The following is a 23538-nucleotide window of genomic DNA, read 5'->3' as shown; positions in this document are numbered from 1 at the left end:
TTGTTTCCCTCCAGATATCATCCAATGGTATTACTAAGTCCTTACACCAGACATTATGGTAAGCACATTACAAGTATTATCTCTAAATTTCACTGCAACAACCATTAAGTCACTATTATCACTCACACTTTATAAATTAGCAAACTAAAGTTTCTGGAAAGACACACAGCCACTACCTGACACATAGGAATCCAGGCCTGCCTGGCTCCAAAACTCCTGCTTCTCGCTCTGTATCACATAAGGAGGCCATAAAACCCAGTCCATAAGGAGGCCATAGGTTCTGGAAATACAGAATATGTGCATGCATGTTTCCACACACACACTTAGATATACCCACACACATCACAGGCTAAAGATGTCCTCAATGACATTATATATATTCACCTATTTTTTATGTCACTAGACTTAAGGTCCTCTTACTCTTTTGCAGTTGACACTACCCTGTTGGCTAATAAGCTCATGGTCAAGAGCACTGGGTTTGATTTTTTTTTATATTTATTTTTGATGGAAATATACAGAATAGAACATACACCCCTTCAACAATTTCTACATGTGCATTTCAATGACATTGGTTACATACTGGACATTGTGTTACCATTCTCACTTTCTCTACCCCTATTATTTCACCACCATTAATTTAGGATTTCTGCCCCTCAAATGTTACATCTGTGCTTTAGAGTTACTGTTGTCAATTTGATCTCATATATGTAATTCTTTAAAAGAATGCAGTGCTGGAGGAAGAATCCTTGATTAATTGAGCTAATCTGTTATTTAGTTTAAAGGTAACTTCAAGGGATAGTTTCAGTTCAAGGTTTAGAGGTTATTTCTGGGCAGTAGATACAGGGATTCCCCCAGTTTCGATGGATCCGGCAAGTCTGGTTTTCATACGAATTTGAAGTTCTGGTCCACATTTTTCCCATTTTGATCAGGATCCATCATCTATTGAGCCCTTGATCAAAATGTTCTATAATTGCAGAACAAATCCATTTCTTCTTTTTCCATGGCAGAGGAGGTAGTAATTCATGGAGGCAGTTAGATCTGCATTCCATTTCCTTCTCCAATTCCTTCTGTTTGTTCTTATTCTGCTGTTCCAGGTGAATAGAGACCAATTGTTGTATCTTGGGCATCCACTCTTGCAAGCTTTTAAGATCCCAGGCACTACTCTGCAAACTAGGAGGTAGAACAGAAACTCTAAAGATAGCATTAGGTCAATTTACTGGATAGAACCACAAAAACTTGACACTAAACCTCTGAACCAAGAAAACTAATCCTATGAGGTGTTTAGTTATATCTAAGTAGTATCAACAATTGCTGTAGTTGTAAAATTTATATATAACACTATATTTGCCATTTTGCTCTTTTTTTATCACGTACACCTTAGAACCCCCACACATCTGTCAGTTTGTCATACTGTGGGGGCTTGCGAGTTGCTGTGATGCTGGAAGCTATGCCACTGGTATTCAAATACCAGCAGGGTCACCCATGGTGTATAGGTTTCAGCTGAGCTTCCGGACTAAGACAGACTAGGAAGAAGGACCCAGCAGTCTACTTCTGAAAAGAATTAGCCAGTGAAAACCTTATGAATAGCAGCAGAACATTGTATGGCATAGTGCCACAAGATGAGCCCCTCAGGTTGGTAGGCACTCAAAATATGACTGGGGAAGAGCTGCTTCCTCAAAGTAGAGTCGACCTTAATGATGTGGATGAAGTCGAGGTTTTGGGACCTTCATTTGCTGATGTGGCATGACTCAAAATGAGAAGAAAGAGCTGCTAAACATTCATTAATAATCAGGATGTGCAATGTACAAAGTATAATCTAGGAAAATTGGAAGTCATAAAAAATGAAATGGAATGCATAAACATTGATATCCTAGGCATTAGTGAGCTGAAATGGACTGGTATTGGCCATTTTGAATCGGACAATCATATGGTCTACTATGCTGGGAATGACAACTTGTAGAGGAATGGCATTGCATTCATTGTCAAAAAGAACATTTCAAGATCGATTCTGAAGTACACTGCCTACAAGGAAGACCCGTTAAATTGGCTATTATTCAAATTTATGCACCAACCACTAAGGCCAAAGATGACAAAATTGAAGAATTTTACCAACTTCAGCAGTCTAAAACTGATCGAACATACAATCAGGATGCATTGATATTTACTAGTGATTATAAAGCGAAAGTTGGAAACAAAGAAGAAGGATCCGTAGTTGGAAAATACGGCCCTGGTGACAGAAATGACGCTGGAGATTGCATGATAGAATTTTGCAAGACCAACGACTTCTTCATTGCCAGTACTTGTTTTCACCAACATAAATGGCAACTGTATGTGAGGACCTTGCCAGATGGAATATAAAGAAATCAAATCGACTCCATCTGTAGCAAGAGACAATGGAAAAGCTCAATATCATCAGTCAGAACAAGGCCAGGGACCAACTGTGGAACAGACCATCAATTTCTCATATGCGAGTTCAAGTTGAAGCTGAAGAAAATTGGAACAAGAGCCAAAGTACAACCTTGAGTATATACCACCTGAATTTAGAGACCATCTCAAGAATAGATTTGATGCTCTGAACGCTAATGACTGAAGAGCACATAAGTTGTGGAATGACATCAAGGGCTTCATACATGAAGAAAGCAAGAGGTCATTAAAAAGACAGGAAAGAAAAAAAAGAACGAAATGCATGTCAGAAGAGACTCTGAAACATGCTCTTGAACATCGAGTAGCTAAAGCAAAAGATTTCAAAGACAAAGATCGGCTCCAGAAGACAAAGGAAAGTATTATAATATAATGACATGTTTAAAGACTTGGAGATAGACAACCAAAAGGGTAGAATAGAACATGCTTGGTTTTTCTCAAGCTGAAACAACTGAAGAAAAAATTCAAGCCTCGAGTTGCAATACTGAAGGATTCTATGGGGAAAATATTAAACCACACAGGAAACATCAAAAGAAAGGGAAGGAATACACAGAGTCACTATACCAAAAAGAATTGGTCAACATTCAGCCATTTCAGGAAGTAGCATATGATCAGGAACCAATGGTACTGAAGGAAGAAGTCCAAGGTGCACTAAAGGCATCGGCAGAAAACAAGGCTCCAGGAATTGACGGAATACCAATTGACATGTTTCAACAAATGGGTGCAGTACTGGAAGTGCTCACTTGTCTATGCCAAGAAATTTGGAAGACAGCTGCCTGGCCAACCGACTAGAAGAGATCTATGTTTATGCCTATTCTCAAGAAAGGTAATCCATCTGAATGTGGAAATTATCAAACAATATCATTAATATCACATACAAGTAAAATTTGGTGAAGATCATTCAAAAGCAGCAGCAGCAGTGTATCGACAGAGAACTGCCAGAAATTCAAACCAGATTCAAAAGAGGACATGGAACCAGGGATATCATTGCCAATGTCAGATGGATCATGGCTGCAAGCAGAGAATACCAAAAACACAGTTAAACTGTGTTTTGTTGACTGTGCAAAGGCATTTGACTTTGTGGATCATAACAAATTATGGATAACATTGCTAAGAATGGGAATTCCAAAACACTTAATTGTTCTCATAAGGAACCTGTACATAGATCAAGAGGCAGTCGTTTGAACAGAACAAGAGGATACTACAGGATTTAAAGTCAGGAAGGGTGTGCATTAGGGTTGTATCCTTTGACCATACCTATTCAATCTGTATGCTGAGCAAATAATCTGAGAAGCTGGCCTATATGAAGAAGAATGTGGCATCAGGGTTGGAGGAAGGCTCATTAACAACCTGCGTCATGCAGATGACACAACCTTGTTTGTTGAAAGTGTCTTCACTGGTAAAGATCAAAGACCACAGCCTTCAGGATGGATTACACCTAATACAAAGAAAACAAAAATCCTCACATCTGGACCAATAAGCAACATCACGATAAACAGAGAAAAGATTGAAGTTGTCAAGGACTTCATTTTACTTGGATCATAATCAACACCTATGGAAGCAGCAGTCAAGAAATGAAAAAACACATTGCATTGGACAAATCTGCCTCAAAGGACCTCTTTAAAGTGCTGAAAGGCAAAGAGGTCACTTTAAGGACTAAGGTGCACCTGACCCAAGCCATGGTGTTTTCAATCGCCTTATATGCCTGCAAAACCTGGATGATGAGTAAGGAAGACCAAAGAACTGAAGCGTTTTAATTGTGGTGTTGGCAAAGAATATTGAATATACCATTGCCAGAAGAACGAAAAAATCTGTCTTGGAAGAAGTACAACTAGAGTGCTCCTTAGAAGCAAGGATGTCTCATATACTTTGGACACGTTATCAGGAGGGATCAGTCCCTGAAGAAGGACATCATGCTTGGTAAAGTACAGGGTCAGCGGAAAAGAGGAAGACCCTCAACAAGATAGACTGACCCAGTGGCTGCAACAATGGGCTTAAGCATAACAACGATTGTGAGGATGGCTCAGGAGTGGGCAGTGTTTCATACCATTGTGTATAGGGTCGCTAGGAGTCAGAACCGACTCAACAGCACCTAGCAACAACAGCTTAGCAATAACAATTACATTGGTCAAGTTATGTAACCACCATCCTTACCAAAAAATAAAACAAAAAACCAAACCCGCTGCCATCAAGTCAGTTCCAACTCATAGGGATCCTATATCCTTAGTTGATGCCAATTTTCCCATCGCCATAAGCAAAAATTTACTACTTACCAGAAAAAGATTTCCCCTCTCTGCCTTTCATCACTGCTAACCACTGGTAACCATTCGGTCTCCATATAATTACCTATTTTTGTCATTTCATATAAGTGATCCCATACAATATTTGTCCTTTTGTGACTGACTTATTTCATTCAGCCTAATGTCTGTGAACCAGAAAAAAATAATAATAATAATAAAGAGGAAGACCCTCAAAGAGATGGATTGACACAGTGGCTGCAACAATGGGCTCAAACATAGCAACGATTGTAAGGATGGCACAGGGCTGGGCAGGGTTTCATTCTGTTGCATATAGAGTCGCTTTGAGCCAGAACTGACTCAACGGCACATAAAAACAACAACATCTTTGAGGTTCATCCACATTGCAGCATGTATCAGGACTTCATTTTCCTTTAAGGCAGATTGGTATTCCATTGTATGTATCACCACATTTTGTTTATCCATTCGTTTGTTGATGGGCAGTTGGGTTGTTTCCAACTTTTTGCTATTGTGAGTGGTGCTGTAGTCAACATCAGTGTACATATGTCTGTTCATGTCACTACTTTTAGGAACATAGGTTATATACCTAGGAGTGAAATTGCTGGGTCATATTGTAGTTCCATTTCTAATTTTTTTTAAGGAATCCCCATACTGTTTTCCACAACAATTGTACCGTTTCACATTCCCACTAGCAATGCAGTGGATAAGGATTTCCATCTTCCCACATCCTCCCCAAGGTTTGTTATTTTCTGTTTTTTTGATCATTGGCATTTTAGTAGTGGTGAGGTTGTATTTCACCGTAGTTTTGATTTGCATCTCTCTCTGTTGGCTAATGGGAGCCCTGGTGGTGCAGGACTTAAGCACTCAGCTGCTAACCAAAAGGTGGTTGGAACAAACCAGCTGCTCTGTGGGAGAAAGATGTGGCAGTCTGCTTCTGCAAAGATTTACAGCCTTGGAAGACCTATGGAATAGTTATACTCTGTCCTATCGGATTGCTATGAGTCAGCATCAACTGGACGGCAGTGGGTTTTGGTTTTTAATGGCTAAACTTTGGCAAACTGTCTGTGCATGTCCTTTGCCCATGTTTTGATTGGGTTACCATATTTTTGATCAAACAATACACACCTTCTATGTTTGTTTGCCAATAGAGGCCTCCCCTCAAGGTATTCTTGCAAGCACTGCTGTGGCAATATTTTTTACATGTTGCTGTAAAAAAATTAGCATAGTGCACTTATGAAAATACCTTGTGGAGGGAGGACATGGTTGGCAAACAAACATGGAAGGTGTGAGTTATCTGCATAAAATACAGTATTTGTCTTTTTGTTGTGAAATTATAGAAGTTTTATATACATTATGGATATTTGGTTCTTATCAGATATATCATTCCCAAACATTTTTTTCCCAGTCTATAGGTTGTCTTTTTACAATCTTGATAAAATCTTTTCATGAACCTAAGTATTTAACTTTTATGAGTTCCCAGTTATCTATTTTGTCTTCTGCTGCTTATCCATTTGCTGTTTTATTTGATAATCTATCATTTAAAAAAAAAAAAAAAACTAGGTTCCATAGTTTTGGCCCTTTGTTTCCTTCCAAGAAATTTATGGCTTTAGCTTTAACATTTATTTAGGTCCTTGATCCATTTTGAATTAATTTTCGTATATGCTATGAGGCATGGATCCTGTTTCATTTTTCGGTATGTGTAAATCAATTTTGCCAACACCATTAGTTAAAGAGACTGTTCCTTCCCCACTGAATGGACTCAGCACTCTTGTCAAAAATTAGTTGTCTATAGATGTATGGATTTATTTCTGGGCTCTCAATTTTATTCCATTTGTCTATGTGCCTATCATTGAACCAGTTCCAGATGGTTTTAATTACTGTAGCTATATAGTATGTCTTGAAATCAGGAAGTGTTTGACCGTCTACTTTGTTCTTCTTTTTTGAAATTGCTTTGGCTATTCAGGGCCTCGACCTTTTCCAAGGTTGAGGATTACTTTTTTCATTTCTTTAATGAACGTTGTTGGAATTGGGATTAGGATTGCTTTAAGTCTGTAGATCGCTTTGAGTAGTATTGGCATTTTCACAATATTAAGTCTTCCAGTCTATGAGCGTGGAATTTCTTTCCATTTACTTAGGGCTATTTTACTCTGTTACAGCAATGTTATATAATTTTCACTGAATAAGTGCTTTACATTCCTGGTTGGGTTTATTCCTAGGTATTTTAATTTTTTTAGCTGCTATTGTAAATGATATTGCTTTCTTGGTTTCCTTTTCAGATTTCTCCTTGTTGGTGCTGCTAACCAAAGATCAGCAGCTCAGTGGGAAAAAGAAGTGGCAGTCCACTTCTGGAAAAATTTACAGCCTTGGAAATCATATGGGGCAGTTCTACCCTGTCCTATGGGTTACTATGAGTCAACTTGACCTCAGTGTGTCAGGTGCATCACCAGTCAAATGTGGAGTATGGGAGCAACACAGATCTGGGGTGGGCATGACCACAGTCCTGGTGCTTCCAGCATTGGGGCCAGTGTATGTGCCTGTGGGGTCAGGTTTGAATGGGCATCTCCGTGGCATGGGGTGGTCAGTGTGCCTGTGCATTGGCAGGGTAAGTGCGTTTACAGCATTGGGTTATAGTGGTGCACGCCTCAGGGGGCATCTGAGCTGCGCACATGCCACCAGGGATCTCAATTTGTTGTGCTCTTCCGGGGTAGGAGAGCACAAACCACGATGTTGCCCTTTCTCTGTACACCTCCCCAATGGTACTAGGTCGAGGCTTCAAACTCCCTGCCTGGGATTTCCTGCAGTTCAGTCCACACACTCCTGTGGTTCCCTAGCCTCAACTCTATGCTATGCCTGAGTGCCACTCTCTTCCAGGCCTGCCCAGTCCCAACCTATACCCCACCCAGCATGCCACTCCATTACAGGACTGTTTGTTCAATCTGTCTGTCTTGGTCTGTGTTCTCCACGTTGCTCCCCCCTTGTGTTTTCTGCTCAGCTGTGCCCTCTACCTCCCTCCCAAGATGGCCACATTGAGCTGGGCTGGCAAGGTGGGTGGGGACGGTCGCTGCTTTCCCGTCGTGTGTATTCTATCTTCCTCTTGACTCAGCATTCCCCTTGGGTCTCCAGCCTTTCAGTTGCTGTCCGGGGTTCCATGATCTTCGGTTGTGTAAATTCCTACCTCTTTTCTTCTAAACTTGCTGCTGGGGGATGGGCGGGCGTGATTAGCTATAACACTATCTTGCCCCTCCTCCTGGATTTGATTTTTCTAATGAATTTCTCTCAAGTCAGGTACCCCCATCCTTTACTTGCATGATTGATAATGTAAACCTAAATGCAGTATTGCACATTGGACCTGGTAATTGTCACTCTGATGGCTTTAGATCAGAGCCTACCCATTACAGCCATTTAAAATTCTGATTTCCCCCTATGTGTTATCTAATCTCCACTGGTACTTTCAGACTCATCTCAAATGTCTCCTTCTCTGTCCTACTCCTTCCAACTGAATTCAGTTGCTTCTTTCCTTGAATAGCCACAGAAAATTGATTGAACCCATATTATAGCTATTGCTTCACCCTAGTTACTTCTGAACCAGTGACTTCCCTACCCAATGGTCAACTCTTTAAGGATCAGCAGTGTGTCTTATCTGTCACAGGAATGTTTGGTATAGTTTATTAAATCTATTCATCATCAGTCCCTCCCAATTATGTGTCTTTCGCAAAATTGGAAAACCTGTTTCCTAAATCATAGACGCAGATGCTAACAAAGAAGGAGCCAGGGATTGAGCCCAGTGCAGCAGTGGAACACAGCCTCCATTGGACAGTAATTCAGTCATCAACACTCCACAGTGGCTCAGTGAACTCACGGGAACTCTACCCAGCCACCCACCTACTGGCACATATTTCTTTATCTTGTCCCCAAAGGTATAATGATAATAGTGCCGTTGATTGCTGTTGAGTCAGCTCCAATTCATGGTAACCTTATGCACAACAGAAAGAAACATTGCCCATTCCTGCACCATCTTCATGATCATTAATATATTTGAGTCCATTGTTGCAGCTATTGTGTCAATCTATTTCATGGAGATTTTCCCTAATTTTTGCAGACTTCCTACCAAACAGGATGTCCTTTTCTAGCAATTAGTCTTTCCTGATGACAGGTCCAAAGTGAGGAGCCAAAGAAGAGAATCCTCTCTTCTAAGGAGCATTCTGGTTGTATTTCTTCTAAGACAAGCAATAATAGCAACCATTTGTTGAACACTGTATCCCAGGAGCTGCAGGTAGGAGCTTTGCACCATGGTACCCTCTAGTCAATGATGATTCATCTTCCAGTAATGTGCTCTGAGTGCTTCAGGAACCACATTAGGACCTGAGGATGCAGTGGTGATCTACGTGGACGCTGGTGCCTGATCCCACCCATCTGATAAGCTCAGGGTGTTATCTTTTCTTACACATGAGTAACTGAGGCTCAGAATAAATGACTGGCCCATGGCCACAAAGCCAGGGTAGTGGAGCCAAGTTGGGAGCCCTTGCCCTGACATTCACTGCTGTGCACTTGGCATGATGGTCCTAAGGGACCTGGCACTATTTGGTCTTAATGCCCACCCACTTCCACAGGAGAAGGTCAGCCGGATGCATCCACTGGGGCACACGCTCCTCCTGTAGCCACAGCCTCCTACACATACCAGTAAATGTTTTATTTCATATTTGTGGACTCGTCTGTCTCCCCACCCACCCACAGATTCCATAAGCCCTCAGGGTCTCTTGTTCACCTCTCTCTCCCTGGGCCCCTCATGGCCTGACACAGAGCTAGTGTTAAGTGGGGCGTCTTATCTGGGCCAGTGCCTATCCTACTAAGATGACATTGCAGCATAAACCAAATAGTAAAAACAATCACTCCTACAACCTTTAAAAACTTTTTGAATGTGGATTTTTCTAGAAAGATTTTAGGGATTCTTCTAAACATGGAAAAACTTTCAAAGAGAAGAAGTTTTAATATCTACATACAGTGATAAAGTGACTCTACAGTGATTACTGTGGCAGATTTGTTCCTAATTTTTTTCATTTTTCAAGTTATTTACTTAGAACCCATTGCTATTATTGCTGTTGAGTTGGCTCTGACTCACGGCGACCACACGTAAAACAGTACAAAACGTTGCCCAGTCCTGTGCCATCTGCATGATCATTGGTATGCTCAAGTCCATTGTTACAACTATTGTGTCAATCCATCTCATCGAAAGTTTCCCTTGCCTTCACTGGTTCTCCTTTTTACCAAACATGATGTCCTTCTTCAGGGATTGGTCCCTCCTGATGACACATCCAGAGTAAGTGAGTTGAAGCCTTGGACAATATCCTGTGATCCATAAAGTTTGCACTGGCTAATTTTTGGAAGTAGATCACCAGGCTTTTCTTCCTAGTCTGTCTTAGTCTGGAAGCTTCACTGAAACCACTCCACCATGGGTGACCCTTTTGATATTTGAAATACTGATGGTATAGCTTCCAGAATCATAACAACATGCAAGCAACTGCAGTATGACAAACTGACAGAAGGGTGGTGGATTTAGAACCTACTACATGAATAATTTGCCTAGATTCTATAGGTAGTGATAAAGGTATAAGGGATATTTTGGAAATCCAGTAGAACTAGAAAATGTATATACCATCATAATCAGCCAACTTAATTATCACTATAAAACATTCACAATAAATATATCCAAGACACAGGAAGTAGATGATAATACAATATAAAGCTTGTCTGTGCCTTTTAAGACTACTACTGAAGTTACTTTGCTTTGCCAAAATTTTCACTTGGCTCTCTTGGACATAGCTATTGCATTACTATTACACTACCACACAGGCAAGTTTGGACTCTCCTCTTCTGACCTCTCCCCACTTCACCCTCTGCCTCACACAACAACGCCTTGATGAGTCTCAATATGGAAGTGGAAGGAGACTTTAATTAATGCAGAGTAACATATCTAAAAACAAAACAAAAAAAAAAAACCCAAACCTGTTGCTGTTAAGTCAATTTTAACTCACAGCGACACTATAGGACAGAGTAGAACTGCCCCATAGAATTTCCAAGAAGAGCCTGCTGAATTCTAACTGCTAACTTTTTAGTTAGCAGCCATGGCTCTTAACCACCTCACCACCAGGGTTTCCAGCATATCTAAGTGGAGAGTTTCTCCACAATACTAAAAGCCTAATCATTTGACAATGTTACCTTTCTGTTGGTGCCTGAGAAGGTTGAACTGGTGGTGATGATTTCTGGTGCTGCACTCCAGCCTGGACCTCAAAGGACATTGGTGTGTCCCCTTTTTGTCCCCCAGGACCCACACTCAGCTCTGCTACTGAGCACACCCTCAGCAGTACACTCAGATCCCTCAGTCACACATAGACCTCTCAAAAGTCCCTCATTGGAAAACGAGGGAGAATCTCATTCTTTTGTTGTGGCATTTCATATTTACTTTCTCTTTTTTACCTCTTCTCTCTTAGGAAAATGAATGATGGAGAGAATCTTCTCCCTCCTGGAAGCCTCCTCCAATCTTATGTACCAGGACCTTGGTTAGATATTTTGATAACATTTTCATTAGTACCAATGGAATACCAACAAATGCTACCAAAATAATTCCAAGTCCCTGTCTTAAGCTGGGTTCTCCAGAGAAATGAAACCAGTGAAGCATATAAATATATATAGAATTATATCAAGGAAATGGCTCACACAGTTGTAGAGGCTGGATCATCCCAAGTCTGTAGGTCAGCATAGAGGCTTCTCCTGATGCACGTAGCCGCGGAGCTGGCAAACCCAAGATCGGCAGATAAGACAGCAGGGTTCTTGCTTGCAGGCTGTTACAGGCTGCAAAGATCAACAAATCTCAAGATCGGCAAACAAGATCACAGGTAAGCTGCTAGCTCAAGTCCCAAGAACCAGAGGTCAGATGAACAGAAGCCAGCTGCAGGATCCAGAACAAGCAAAAGCCCATCAGCCTTCCCAGAATGTTCACTTATATTCGATGCAGGCCATATGCCCAAGGAAACTCCCTTTCAACTGATTGGCTACTCACAGCAGCTCCCACATGGAGGTAATCAGATAATATCAAATCTCATCATGGAAGTGATCACAACATCATATGACTTCCAAATCACTGAGAATCACGCCCCAGCCAAGTTGACACACAACCTTAACCATCACAGTCCTATAGGCATAGGTGGGTGTGGCAGAGTTAATGCTACTTATTTGTTCACCACTGTACTTTTCTCTTTGGCATACAGGAAGACAGCATTTCCCAGCCTCTGTTGTGGGCCATGTGACCAAACTCTGGCCAATGAAGGGAGGGTGAAAGTAAGACACCTGCTGCAGCTGTGCTATCAGCCCACCTGTGTGACCTCCATGTGCCTGCTCACCTCCAGCCTGCTGGCCAGGTGCAGAGGGGCCAGTGGAAGACTCTGAGCCCAGACCACTAGATCTCAACTGAAGATGATTTTGCCCCCAGGGGACATTAAGAGCTATGACTGCTAACCAAAAGGTCATCAGTTTGAATCTACCAGGCACTCCTTGGAAACTCTATGGGGCAGTCCTGCTCTGTCCTATATGGCCACTATGAGTTGGAATTGACTAGACAGCAATGGGTTTGGTTTTTAGTTTGGGGACATTTTTGGCTACCACAACTGGACAGAGTGCTGCTGGCATCTAGTCAGTGGAGGCCAGGCATGCAGCTAAGCAACCTAAAACCCAGAGGGCAGCCACTGCCACAAAGAGCTTGTTTTGTTTGTTTCACCTGGCTTATCACAGCCAATAAATGAGAGGCCAAGGTGGGAGATTGGAAAGGTACCTTTATTTCATTGCACAAGGAAAGGAGCAGTTGGGGTTGCTGCCTCAAAGACTGTTGGCAGGCAGCTTAGGGAGGTAGGCTTTTACAGAGAGCAGACAAGGAAATGTAAATTTATCATGAATATTCAGGATTGACCTTCAAGCAGGTGTCCAGAGCTTGGGAATGACTACATATTTTCTTTAGACTAGGGTTTGATTCTCCAGGATGGAGGAAGAGGTCGATTTTCCTTCATTAGCATGTTAAGTCTCCACACAGAGGCTGAGTGCTTATACGTATTTTGCACTTCACGAGCTAACAGGTCACTTAAAGTGCTAAGATGGCATAGAAAACCAGCATACACAAGAACACCTCTCAGTGACGCCTGGGGCAAAGGCAGCCCAGCGGAGGCGAAAAAACAAATGCAAGGAGTCAGATGAAGAGTCTGGAAAGCCCATGTGCAGAGTGCAGGCACTGGAGAGAGCCTGTGCTCTCAGTCAGATTTCAATACCTCTCACTTCCTGTGACCTGTCTCTAACCTAAGCCATGCCACCCTTTCAACCTTTTGGCCTGACTTTCTAAATCTTTGACCATCCTCTAGACCAAGGATCTCCATATCATTGTAATCTCAATTATTTATCAGAAAAAAGTTAATTTAATTCATCTAATATATTTGTTCATTTTAAGGTATGCACATGTATTATTGTATTATTATGCTATGCACATCAAATAATATATACCCTAAAATTTAATGTTCAAAAGGATAAGATTGAAAAATCACAAAAGTGGGAAATGTATCATCTTCTTCCCACCTCTCAGTCTATCCTCTTCCACACTCCTAGGGTGCACTACCAGGAAAAGTGCAAGGCTAGTGCACATCACCGTGTCCCAGTACCAAGCGCATTGCCGGATGCCTGGCATGTGTTCGACATTGAAGGAATGAATGGATGAATGAATCCACTTCATTATCTATGGCCACAGTAGCACTGAATGCAAAAGTAATTAGTAGAGGACATCGAATCTCTCCTCATGAAACAAACTCCGGTAGCAATAAAATCTTAGAATCATTCATATAGAAGTTATAATTTGCTTTATTCAGGAAAATGAAGAACCATAAGGGCCATCGATGAAGTTAGCGGGAAGCAGTACGACAATGTGAGAAAGCTAGAAAGTGGAACACCTGATTGAGTTTTCTTGAGTTGCCGGCACAAAGAGAAAATCAAAATTACCTCCATGTGTTTGGTTCATTGTTCGTCCCTAAAAAATAATACTGCATCAGAAAAGAGAATGCTAAATGAAGGGGTAAAGGAGCTCCTTTACTCACTGTCTTTGGCTGGGATGCAGAGCCTAGCCCTCTTTCTGGGACAGCACCGTGCTTCCTGCTCCAGGACAGCAGTTTCCCAGGGGACATCAGGAGGCACCTGCATAGTCAGGGGAGAGTGCAGCAGACAGAAGAATCAAAGGCATTACCGATTATGATTTGTTCGGGCTTTCTACCTAGTAACTGCTGGAAGCCATCTATTTTCTGGCTAGAAAAGTGGATTTCTTGTGGTTGGGACAAAATAGATCAAAGATAAAGAAGGCCAGCTGGACTTCTCAAACACTGGAAAGTTCTTTGCTGTCCACTAAGTATCTCTGTTCCCTGTATAGTCAGCTGCTGCCACGTCAGTTCCAACTCAGGGCAACCCCACGTGTGTCAGAGTAGAATTGTGCTCCATAGGGTTTTCAATAGCTGGTTTTTCTGAAGTAGATCACCAGGCCTTTCTTCCAAGGTGCCTCTTGGTGGACTCAAAACACCAACCTTTCGGTTAGCAGCCAAGCATGTTCACGTATTCCCACACTAGGACTCCAGTCTCTGTATAATAGAGTGCTTATTTATCATCACAGCAATGTCTGAATTTTGAAGAGGGAAAAAATGTTCCCTAAATAGGAAGTTTTTCCACAAATTCTGATGCATTTCGAAAAGACAAGAACTTCAACATGTCGCAATGAATTCAGGTAGCCATGGTGGCTCCGGCACAGAGTTCAAGCCTGATTCTGAGGCCGTGGAGTGAAAACCCTCACCTCAGTGCCTTGAAGAGAGATGCTGCAAGACAAGCAAGGAGGGGCAGGCCTTGGGGGAGGGCAGGTGCGCTGGTTTCATCTTGTATGGTAAGCAAGACTCTTTCTTAAGGTGTGAGACACACTTGTTTTCATCTCCCGTGAGTTTGTTAAAGAAAGTCACACTGAATGAGTACCACCAGGCTTCAAGGAATTCCAGTAGGAAAGAGGACACAGCCGTTGCATTGAGACCAGCAGGGTGACCAGAAACAGCTCCTGGAAAAGAGAGCTGTGGCAGATAGTATAGTGAAGTTACACTCTACGCTCTGGCAGATAGTATAGTGAAGTTACACTCTACGCTCTGGCAGATAGTATAGTGAAGTTACACTCTACGCTCTGGCAGATAGTATAGTGAAGTTACACTCTAAGCTCTGGCAGATAGTATAGTGAAGTTACACTCTACGAACTAAGTATCACCCTAACACCAAGGGCAGGGCTGCCTGGGAAATGCATAACCCCAGACTTGCTGTGAAATATCTCCAATAAGAAGTTTCACAATCCTCAAGGAAGCCAGGACCAGGGGTGCACATGGGAAAGCTGGCTGAGGCGGGCTTGGGTGCTGGGAGCTCAAGGGATGGGCCGCAGGGACAGCTGACTAAGTCGCTCAGCAGGTTTAAGCTCCCAGCAAATTCCCATCCCATGGAACACCCTGAGAAATTTTCTCACATTGTTGATAGGATGGGAACCTGGCACAGCCCTGATTGCCTAAATCCATTCTGGGCAATGACATTTATTGGGGTTCTTTTCTGATTACTTGTAATGCATACAAGTAACTCACATTTAATATGGTTAAAAAAAGAAAAAAAAAATACATAGGTAGGAACACGACAAAAATTCTAAAGTCCATTCTTTGATGTTTAGACCATTTTACTTCCTGTGTAACTCTTTTATTTTTATTTAAAAGTAGGAGCAAAGGGGCTAAAGACCTACGCCTTCTTAACAGTGTTTAATGTAACCAAATCTGAGGTCAGATTTGAGTAAATGGGCCTCAGCCAAAGAACTGGGGCCTGAAAGAAAGCAGGCAGAGGGGCTAATTAGAAATTGACGGCACTTAGATTTCCCTTTCTGTTTCTTTATAGTTTGCATCTTCAAGATTGTCTATTAAGAGGAAGAAGTTTAAGCTGGTTGAATTGTTGTTGTGTGCCAACTGGTCAATTCTAACTCACAGCAACCCTATAGGACAGACTAGAGCTGCCCCATGGGTTCCGTAGACTGCAGTAAACCTTTACAGGAGCAGATTACTAGGTCTTTTCTCCCACTGAGCCGCAGGTGGGCTCCAACTGCAGAACTTTCCGTTAGCAGCTGAGTGCTTTACCGTTGCACCACCAGGGCTCCTTGTTAGCTGAATAGTGATCCATGCAGATATGGAGAGGAGTGAGCTGGGGGAAAGGGGCAGAGAGGAGAGCACGTAGGCAAGTGCAGTCTCGGGGCCATTTGGCGCTTCATGACTTTCTTGTCCCCAAAATTAGCCTTCTTTATCAACTGACCAGCTAAAACTGAAATCATCAAACATCTCTTTTAATCATTCTGCAATAGTCAGCAAGCACCTACTGTGTGCCCGGCGCTGTGTTCAACGACTACTGTAGAATAATTAAATGGGCACCAGGATGAAAGGTGAGGAACAAATAGCCGGTCTTCCCTAATGGATACTTTTTGTGTGAGAATGAAGCCAAGGATGCAGCAGCTAATTCCACGCGGGAAGGGAAGGAGACAAACCTACGTGCGCACACAATACTTCTGACTGCCCCAGAATGTTTGTCTTTAAAAAACACCTCTATGCTTTCAAAAAATATACCAATAGTCTGTGAAATTAAAAGTGAATGGGTTTGGATTGGAATCCAGGATATTCTTCCTTGGATCTAGGCTAAGACAAGAAGAGATGCAAGATTTTGTGGCCACCTTCATACTCAATTTCCACTGAGACCAGACAACCAGGAACAACTTTATTTATGGAGCGTCAGTAAAAGCGATGCAGAACAGTAAAAAACACAGAAAAATACATCACCGTTCCCACTGAGCTCATAACCAAAATCGGTTTAAAGCAAAAGCAGGCAGCATACCACAGATCGCAGATGTGATCCCTAGTAACACAAAATGGAAATATTAACATTACAGTGAAATCTGTGAGAGCAGGAACCTATACCAAAACCAAACCCAGTGCCGTCGAGTCGATTTCGACTCATAGCGACCCTATAGGACAGAGTAGAACTGCCCCATAGAGTTTCCAAGGAGCGTCTGGCGGATTCGAACTGCTGACCCTTTGGTTAGCAGCCGTAGCACTTAACCACTACGGCACCAGGGTTACGGCCGGAACCTATCGGACTGCCTTATTTATGAGGGTCTTGCAAGTTTTCCACCTTTGACAGGGAGCAGTCTTACCACTTTTCTATCTCTTGTTTTAGTAGAAAACAATTGAGTTTTCCTTCTGGCAGATTCCCCGCTTTACACAGGTTCCGGCTTTCGCAGGTTTTAGTGTAATAAACTTCAGATAATTGTAAGTCACATTTTAGTATCACCCTAAGCCTTTCGGAGGAAAGAAAAATAGGTTTAATTTGTTTTAAAAAATTAATCTACTGCAGTTATTTCTGCTGATTTTTGTGTAATGACAAAATCATACCAAATCCTGAATTACATATTCTAGAAATTATATTTTCCAGGAGCTGTAATCTAGGTTTTCAACTTTTACATTGAAAACTAAAAAGTCAAACTTTAAGTTAAAAATATATTTCTACCATCATCACTTTTATGACTTATGCTAATAGCTGCTTTAAAAACTTACTTTTAAACCATACAGTTATCGCCAAAGTATGGATTTCCACAAGGCTCTTAAAGCTCTTTGTTTGTTTTACAACAAACTGAATATACATGCAAACTGAAAATGCCCAGCTTAGAAATTTCCCAGTCTTTTCTGTGGCTGATGCATGCTAGAAAAATAAAATTAGATGACTATTCAAAACCAACAGGAGATAAAGAGCGCTGAGCGTGGCCAGGACTCAGGGCCTCGGACGCAGTGTTTGACTGTCGGCTGCCAGGGCGCCCACCCGAGAGCCAGGCCTGCAGCCGCCCATCCCTCGCGCACAGCCGCGGTGCCAGGACCTACAGGCCCTCGCCGGGTCCGCTCCCCCGGGTCCTAGGGCCGCGGTCTTGGCCGAGAGGCGGTGCCTGAACACGGGCGCTCTGGGGGCGCCAGCTCGCGCCCTTCCGCAGGGGCGTTTATCCGGAAGAAGCGAAGGGGCAGGCGCAGCCGCTGCAACTCTACTCCGAGGAGAGGTTTTCCTTGCTGTTCTGTAATTTGTAGGAGCACTGCTTTGAACAGCATACAGCTAATCATATTCAGCACAAAGGCAGTTCTACTGAAAGGAAAATCAGGGGCTCCTTAACAAAATGCTCTAAGTCAGGCTGTATGAGGATGTAGGATGTGGGAAAACATGGAGAGATATGGAGCCAATAAACGCTTCGCAAAGGCAAAATCTGGGGGAATTTCACTCATGTTTAGTCAGGTATATTTCATTAAAGAACATAACGTTGTTGCACCATATAAAAGAGAAAGGGAAAAATGGAATATGTCTTTGAATTGGATATTTCAGAAAAAGTGGAAGATGTTGTGGAGACCTTGCTGCACCTCCATAGAGCATCCTGCCTTGACAAACGGGGGGATCAAACCACCATGACAACCGCTGTTCTGCAGTCGCATTTGGCTAGGCCAACATTTAACAAAAACAGATTCCAAAGTGTTTCTGAAAAGCTGCGCATGGAATGCAAAGCAGAGATGGTGGTGCCTCTGGTGACCAGCCTTGTGCACGTGTGCATCACGGACACACACGTGTATTTCCAGCCTCTCAACGGGTACCCAAAACCTGTCGTGCAGAAAACACGCCAGGATACCTTGCGTATTTACAAAAGGAGGCACGGCCTCATGCCTTTGGGCTGGGAAGTATTTTGTACGGAAGAGGACCTGTTTTGATTTAAAGTTCTATGGACCTCGAGCTAGTGATGACCTCTATTATCATATTGTCAAATATGTAGAGCAGCGTGTGGCCAAGAACATTGCCGAGAGCTACAGGCTATAGTGGCAGCAAGGGCACCTCTCAAACTACTGCACCTCAACAACCTGGCAGACCTGAGCCGCAACACCTCCCGGCAGCCTGTGTTTCCTTGGATGATAAATGACTATTACGGTTCTGCACTAGACTTGTCAAATCCAGGAACCTTCTGGATCTTAGTAAGCCAGTCTGGGCCCTACATGAGAAATGGCTGCAGAGGCTGCCTACATGCTACAGGAAATGCCAGAGCCAAAATTCATGTATGGAAGTCACTTCTTTTCTCCCAGTTATGTGGTGTTTTATCTTGTTAGGATTGCACCAGAGTATATGCTGTATTTACAGAATGAAAGATTTGATAATGCAGATAGAATGTTCAACAGTATTGCAGGAACTTGGAAAAACTGGATGGTGCCACAGATTTTAAAGAATTGATTCCTGAATTATGTGCTGATGATGTCAGCATTTTAGTCAATAGCCTGAAATTGAATTTGGGAAAGAGACAAGGAAGGAAAATGGTTCATGGTGTAGAACTTCCCCCTTGGCCAAGTCCTGAGGAGACTTTCTCCAGAAGAGCAAAGATGTGTTGGAAAGCAGTTACATGTCAGAGCATCTTCATGGGTGGATTGATCTAATATTTGGCTACAAGCAAAAAAGGAGCGACCCATTTCATCCCCCAACCCCTGAAGGATGTGTAGACTTGAACAGCATCAAGGATCGTGATGAGAAACTAGCCATGCTGACCTAAATCTTGGAATTCAGGCAGGCTCCAAAGGAGCTGCTTATGACCCAGCATCCTCGAAAGATCACCACAAAGTTTAAAAGTTTATCCTGGGCCCAAAGACCATCAAATGGGGAAAAGACAGTCTTTTTAAAAAATGGTGCTGGCAAAACTGGATGTCTGTCTGCAAAAAAAAATGAAACAGGACCCATACCTCATACCATATACAAAAACTAATTCAAAATGGATCAAAGACCTAAATGTAAAGCCAAAAACTATGAAATTCATAGAACAAAAAATAGGATCAACACTAAGGCCTTAATACACAACATTAACAGGATACAAACCACAACCAACAACACACAAACTCCAGAAGATAAGCTAGATAACTTGGATCTTCTAAAAATTAAACACTTTTGCTCGTCAAAAGACTTCACCAAAAGAGAAAAAAGAGAACCTACAGACTGGGGAAAAAGTTTTGGCTATGACAAATCAGACAAAGGTCTAATCTTTAAAATCGACAAAAAAACCCAACACCTCTACAACAAAAAGACAAATAATCTAATTAAAAAATGGGCAAAGGAGATGAACAAACACTTCACCAAAGAAGACATTCAAGTGGCCAACAGACACATGAGGAAGTGCTCTCAATCACTAGCCATTAGAGAAATGCAAATCAGAACCACAATGAAATACCATCTCACCCCAGCATTACTGGCACAAATAAAAGAAACAAGAAATAACAAATGTTGGAGAGGCTGCAGGGAGATCGGAACTCTTGCAGGGGAGAGTGCAAAATGATACAATCATTTTGGAAAATGATATGGTACATCCTTAGAAAGCTAGAAATAGAAATACCATGTGATCCAGCAGCCCCACTCCCAGGAATATATCCTAGAGAAATAAGAGTCGTCACACAAATAGACATACGCACACCCATGTTCATTGCAGCATTGTTCACAATAGCAAAAAGATGGAAACAACCATGATGCCCATCAACAGATGAATGGATAAACAATGGAGTATTAAATGCAACAATAAAGAACAACGATGAATCTGTGAAGCATCTCAACATGGGTGAATCTGGAAGGCATCACACTGCGTGAAATAAGTCAATCACAAAAAGACAAATAGTGCGTGAGACCACTACTCTAAATACGCATGAAAAGGTTTATACACAAAAAGAAGCAATCTTTGATGGTTACGAGGGAGAAGAGGTGTGGGGATGGAAAAACACTAAATAGAGAGTAGATAAGTGATAACTTTTGTGAAGGGTAAGATAGTACACAATGCTGGGGAAGTCAGCACAACTTGTACAAGGCAAGGTCATGGAAGCTCCATAAGCCAAAAACCAAACCCACTGCCATGGAGTTGATTCCGACTCTTAGCTCCATAGATACATCCAAACTCCCTGAGGGACCGAATTGTTAGGCTGATGGCTGTAGGGACCATGGTCTCAGGGAATATCTAGCTCAATTGGCATAACATAGTTTATAAAGAAAATATTCTACACTCTCCTTTGGTGAGTAGCATCTGGGGTCTTAAAAGTGGATACTCCACTCGTCTCACCTCTTCGGGAGCAAGAAAGAATGATGAAAACTAAAGATACAGGGAAAGGTTAGTTCAAGGGACTAATGGACCACATCTACTGTGACCTCTACCAGACTGAGTCCAGTACAACTAGATGGTGCCCGGCTACCACCACTGACTGCTCTGACAGGGATCACAATAGACAGAGCTGGAGAAAAATGTGGAACAAAATTCTAACTCAAAAAGAAAGACCAGACTTGCTGGCCTGACAGAGACTGGAGAAACCCTGAGAGTATGGACCCCGGACACCCTTTCAGCTCAGTAATGAAGTCACTCTTGAGGTTCACCCTTCAGCCAAAGATTGGACAGGCCAATAAAACAAAATGAGACTAAAGGGGCACACCAGCCCAGGGGCAAGGACCAGAAGGCAGGAGGGAACAGGAAAGCTGGTAATAGGAAACCCAAGGTTGAGAAGGGAGAGTGTTGACAAGTCGTGGGGTTGTTAACCAATGTCATAAACAATATGTGTACTAACTGTTTAATGAGAAACTAGCTTGTTCTGTAAAACTTCATCTAAAGTACAAATAAATAAATAAAAGTTTGTCCCAAACCTCCAGTCACAATGTGTCTCTAGCAGATTCCCCAGTATGTCCAGGCAAAGAGCCCTTTGAAGACCTGACCGAAGAAAGAAAAACCCTTGTCTGGATGAACATCACCAAGCTACACAAGCACTGTAAGATCCACCAAGAGGCATTGACTGGACTAGCAGTCTCTTGCAATGACTCTTCAATCCTCATCACATCCCACGATTCCACCTTGCAGATGTTTTCTAAAGAATCTAAAATGCTACAATGAAGTATGTCATTTTTTAATATGGCTTTATCTTCTTTACTTTGACCAGGAGATGCCACTATCATAAATTCTTCATGGGATACTAAGGTTTATTTTTATTCCATAGCATTTGGACACATGAATGGGACATGATGATGCTGTTAGTAAGATCTGTTGGCATGACAACAGGCTGTATTCTGCATCTTGGGACCCTAAGTGAAGGTGTGGTCTGGCATTCCTGCAGAGATGCCAGGTACCAAAAGACACCACTTTCACTTGCTTGCTAAGCTGGTGCTTGATGTCAGTGCAGATACAATCAGTTTAAATGCTGCGAGTACCCTGTTGGTTTCAGGCACCAAAGAAGGCACAGTGAGTGTATGAGGACCTCACTACTGCCACCATGTAGCACCAGATACCATACCATTCAGGGACTGTGTGATACTGCTTTTAGCCCAGCTAGCCGCCATGTCCGCAGCACAGAAGACGGCTGTCCTAACACCGTAGATGTCCAGACTGGAATGCTCATCTCGTCTCTGACTTCGGAAGAGCCGCAGAGTTGCTTTATCTGGGAGGGAAATTCAGTTTTATCTGGTAGTCAGTCTGGTGAACTGCTTGTTTCAGACCTCCTCGGAGCAAACCTCAGTGAGAGAATTCAGGGCCACACAGGTGTTGTGACCTGTATATGGATGAATGAGCAGTGCAGCAGCAGCAACATCACGGCAGGGAATGACAGACATATGATGCTCTGGAAATTGCAGCATTAAGTGCCCTTGTCTCCTGGATGAGTTGAATTATATTTGTCTTTTTAAACCAAACTTTTAAATGAACTGGTGGATGTGCAATGATAGCAATTACAAGTTTTACCACATGGATAATTTGTGGGTTTAAACTTTCTAAATCATGACGTCACAGAAAGTCATTAGTTGCCATCTTCTGAGGCAGGTAAAGATGAGGCAGTACTTGGGAGAAAACATGACATTGATGTGGAAGGCAGATGATCATTCCAGTAGAGTTATTGTCAGAAGACAGCTTTGGGTGACAATGGCTAAGAGAAACTAAACTGGGCTAGGGAAACTTACCACAAAGCCCTGAACAGTGCAGAATTTGCCAAGAAAATGTGCAGCACTGTCTGCTGCTTCTGAGTGTTCCTATTTTGTCTTCCTGGGCTACCACAATTGCTACCCATGGGTTTTTGGGTGTGTTTTCAAGGAGTGGTTACTTTCTATGATGTGCTGTACCCAGGTTCTAAGAACCTGGGGAAGGATTAACAGTTCTTACAACGGTAAGTTTACTGTGTTTAGGAATGGTTTGTATTTCATTAGAGCTATTACATGCTCATTTTTTCTACAACATTAAAATTATTTTTACATAACAAAAAAAATGGATAGCTGACATTGTTGGAGCACTTCCTACAGCTGCTCCCTCCTGGTGTTACTGGCAAAGCACTGTGTGTGACACTTGACTGTGCATGGAGACCAGTCGCTTACAATGCAGGAATCCAGTGTTGGCTCAGAGTGGATGTGTACAGCGTGCTCAACGTTTTCCCACATAATGTGGGAATCCCATCAGAGTGAGTCCCCAGCTTCAGATGTCGGCATGAATCATCCTTGCTTCTCAGCTCTGCCACGGTCCCGAGAGAGTGTGCTGTTAGCCAGAGTGTTACAGCAACACCGAGGGTGCAGGCGGGAGCTGCCAGTTATGCTGACAGCGTTGTTGTTACTGTTAGTCCTCTGCCCAGCTTGAATTGTGGGACTTCGAAGAAGACCCAATTTGGCAAGTAGTAACTCTGGCATTCTGCCCATTTGTGGAAGGAAGATCCTATCACCTGGTAATAAA

The 23538-nt window shown here is 42.5% G+C and overlaps 1 long non-coding RNA gene and 1 pseudogene across 1 annotated transcript; one reads left to right on the top strand and one right to left on the bottom strand.

The window, feature by feature from the left end:
- Window positions 1-328: 328 nt before the first annotated feature.
- Window positions 329-13895, bottom strand: LOC126059049 (uncharacterized). Its single transcript, XR_007513354.1, has 3 exons — window positions 13805-13895; window positions 11396-11528; window positions 329-1170 (listed from the first exon to the last, which is right to left on the bottom strand). It is a non-coding gene; the product is annotated as an uncharacterized LOC126059049 (long non-coding RNA).
- A 573-nt stretch (window positions 13896-14468) lies between these two features.
- Window positions 14469-22466, top strand: LOC126058691 (protein FAN-like; annotated as a pseudogene).
- Window positions 22467-23538: the final 1072 nt, after the last annotated feature.

The sequence above is a fragment of the Elephas maximus genome, chromosome 15 (genome assembly GCF_024166365.1).
Source record: "Elephas maximus indicus isolate mEleMax1 chromosome 15, mEleMax1 primary haplotype, whole genome shotgun sequence".
NCBI lineage: Eukaryota > Metazoa > Chordata > Mammalia > Proboscidea > Elephantidae > Elephas > Elephas maximus.
The sequence above is the reverse complement of the archived record's forward strand: the minus strand, read 5'-3'. Positions and strand labels throughout refer to the sequence as shown.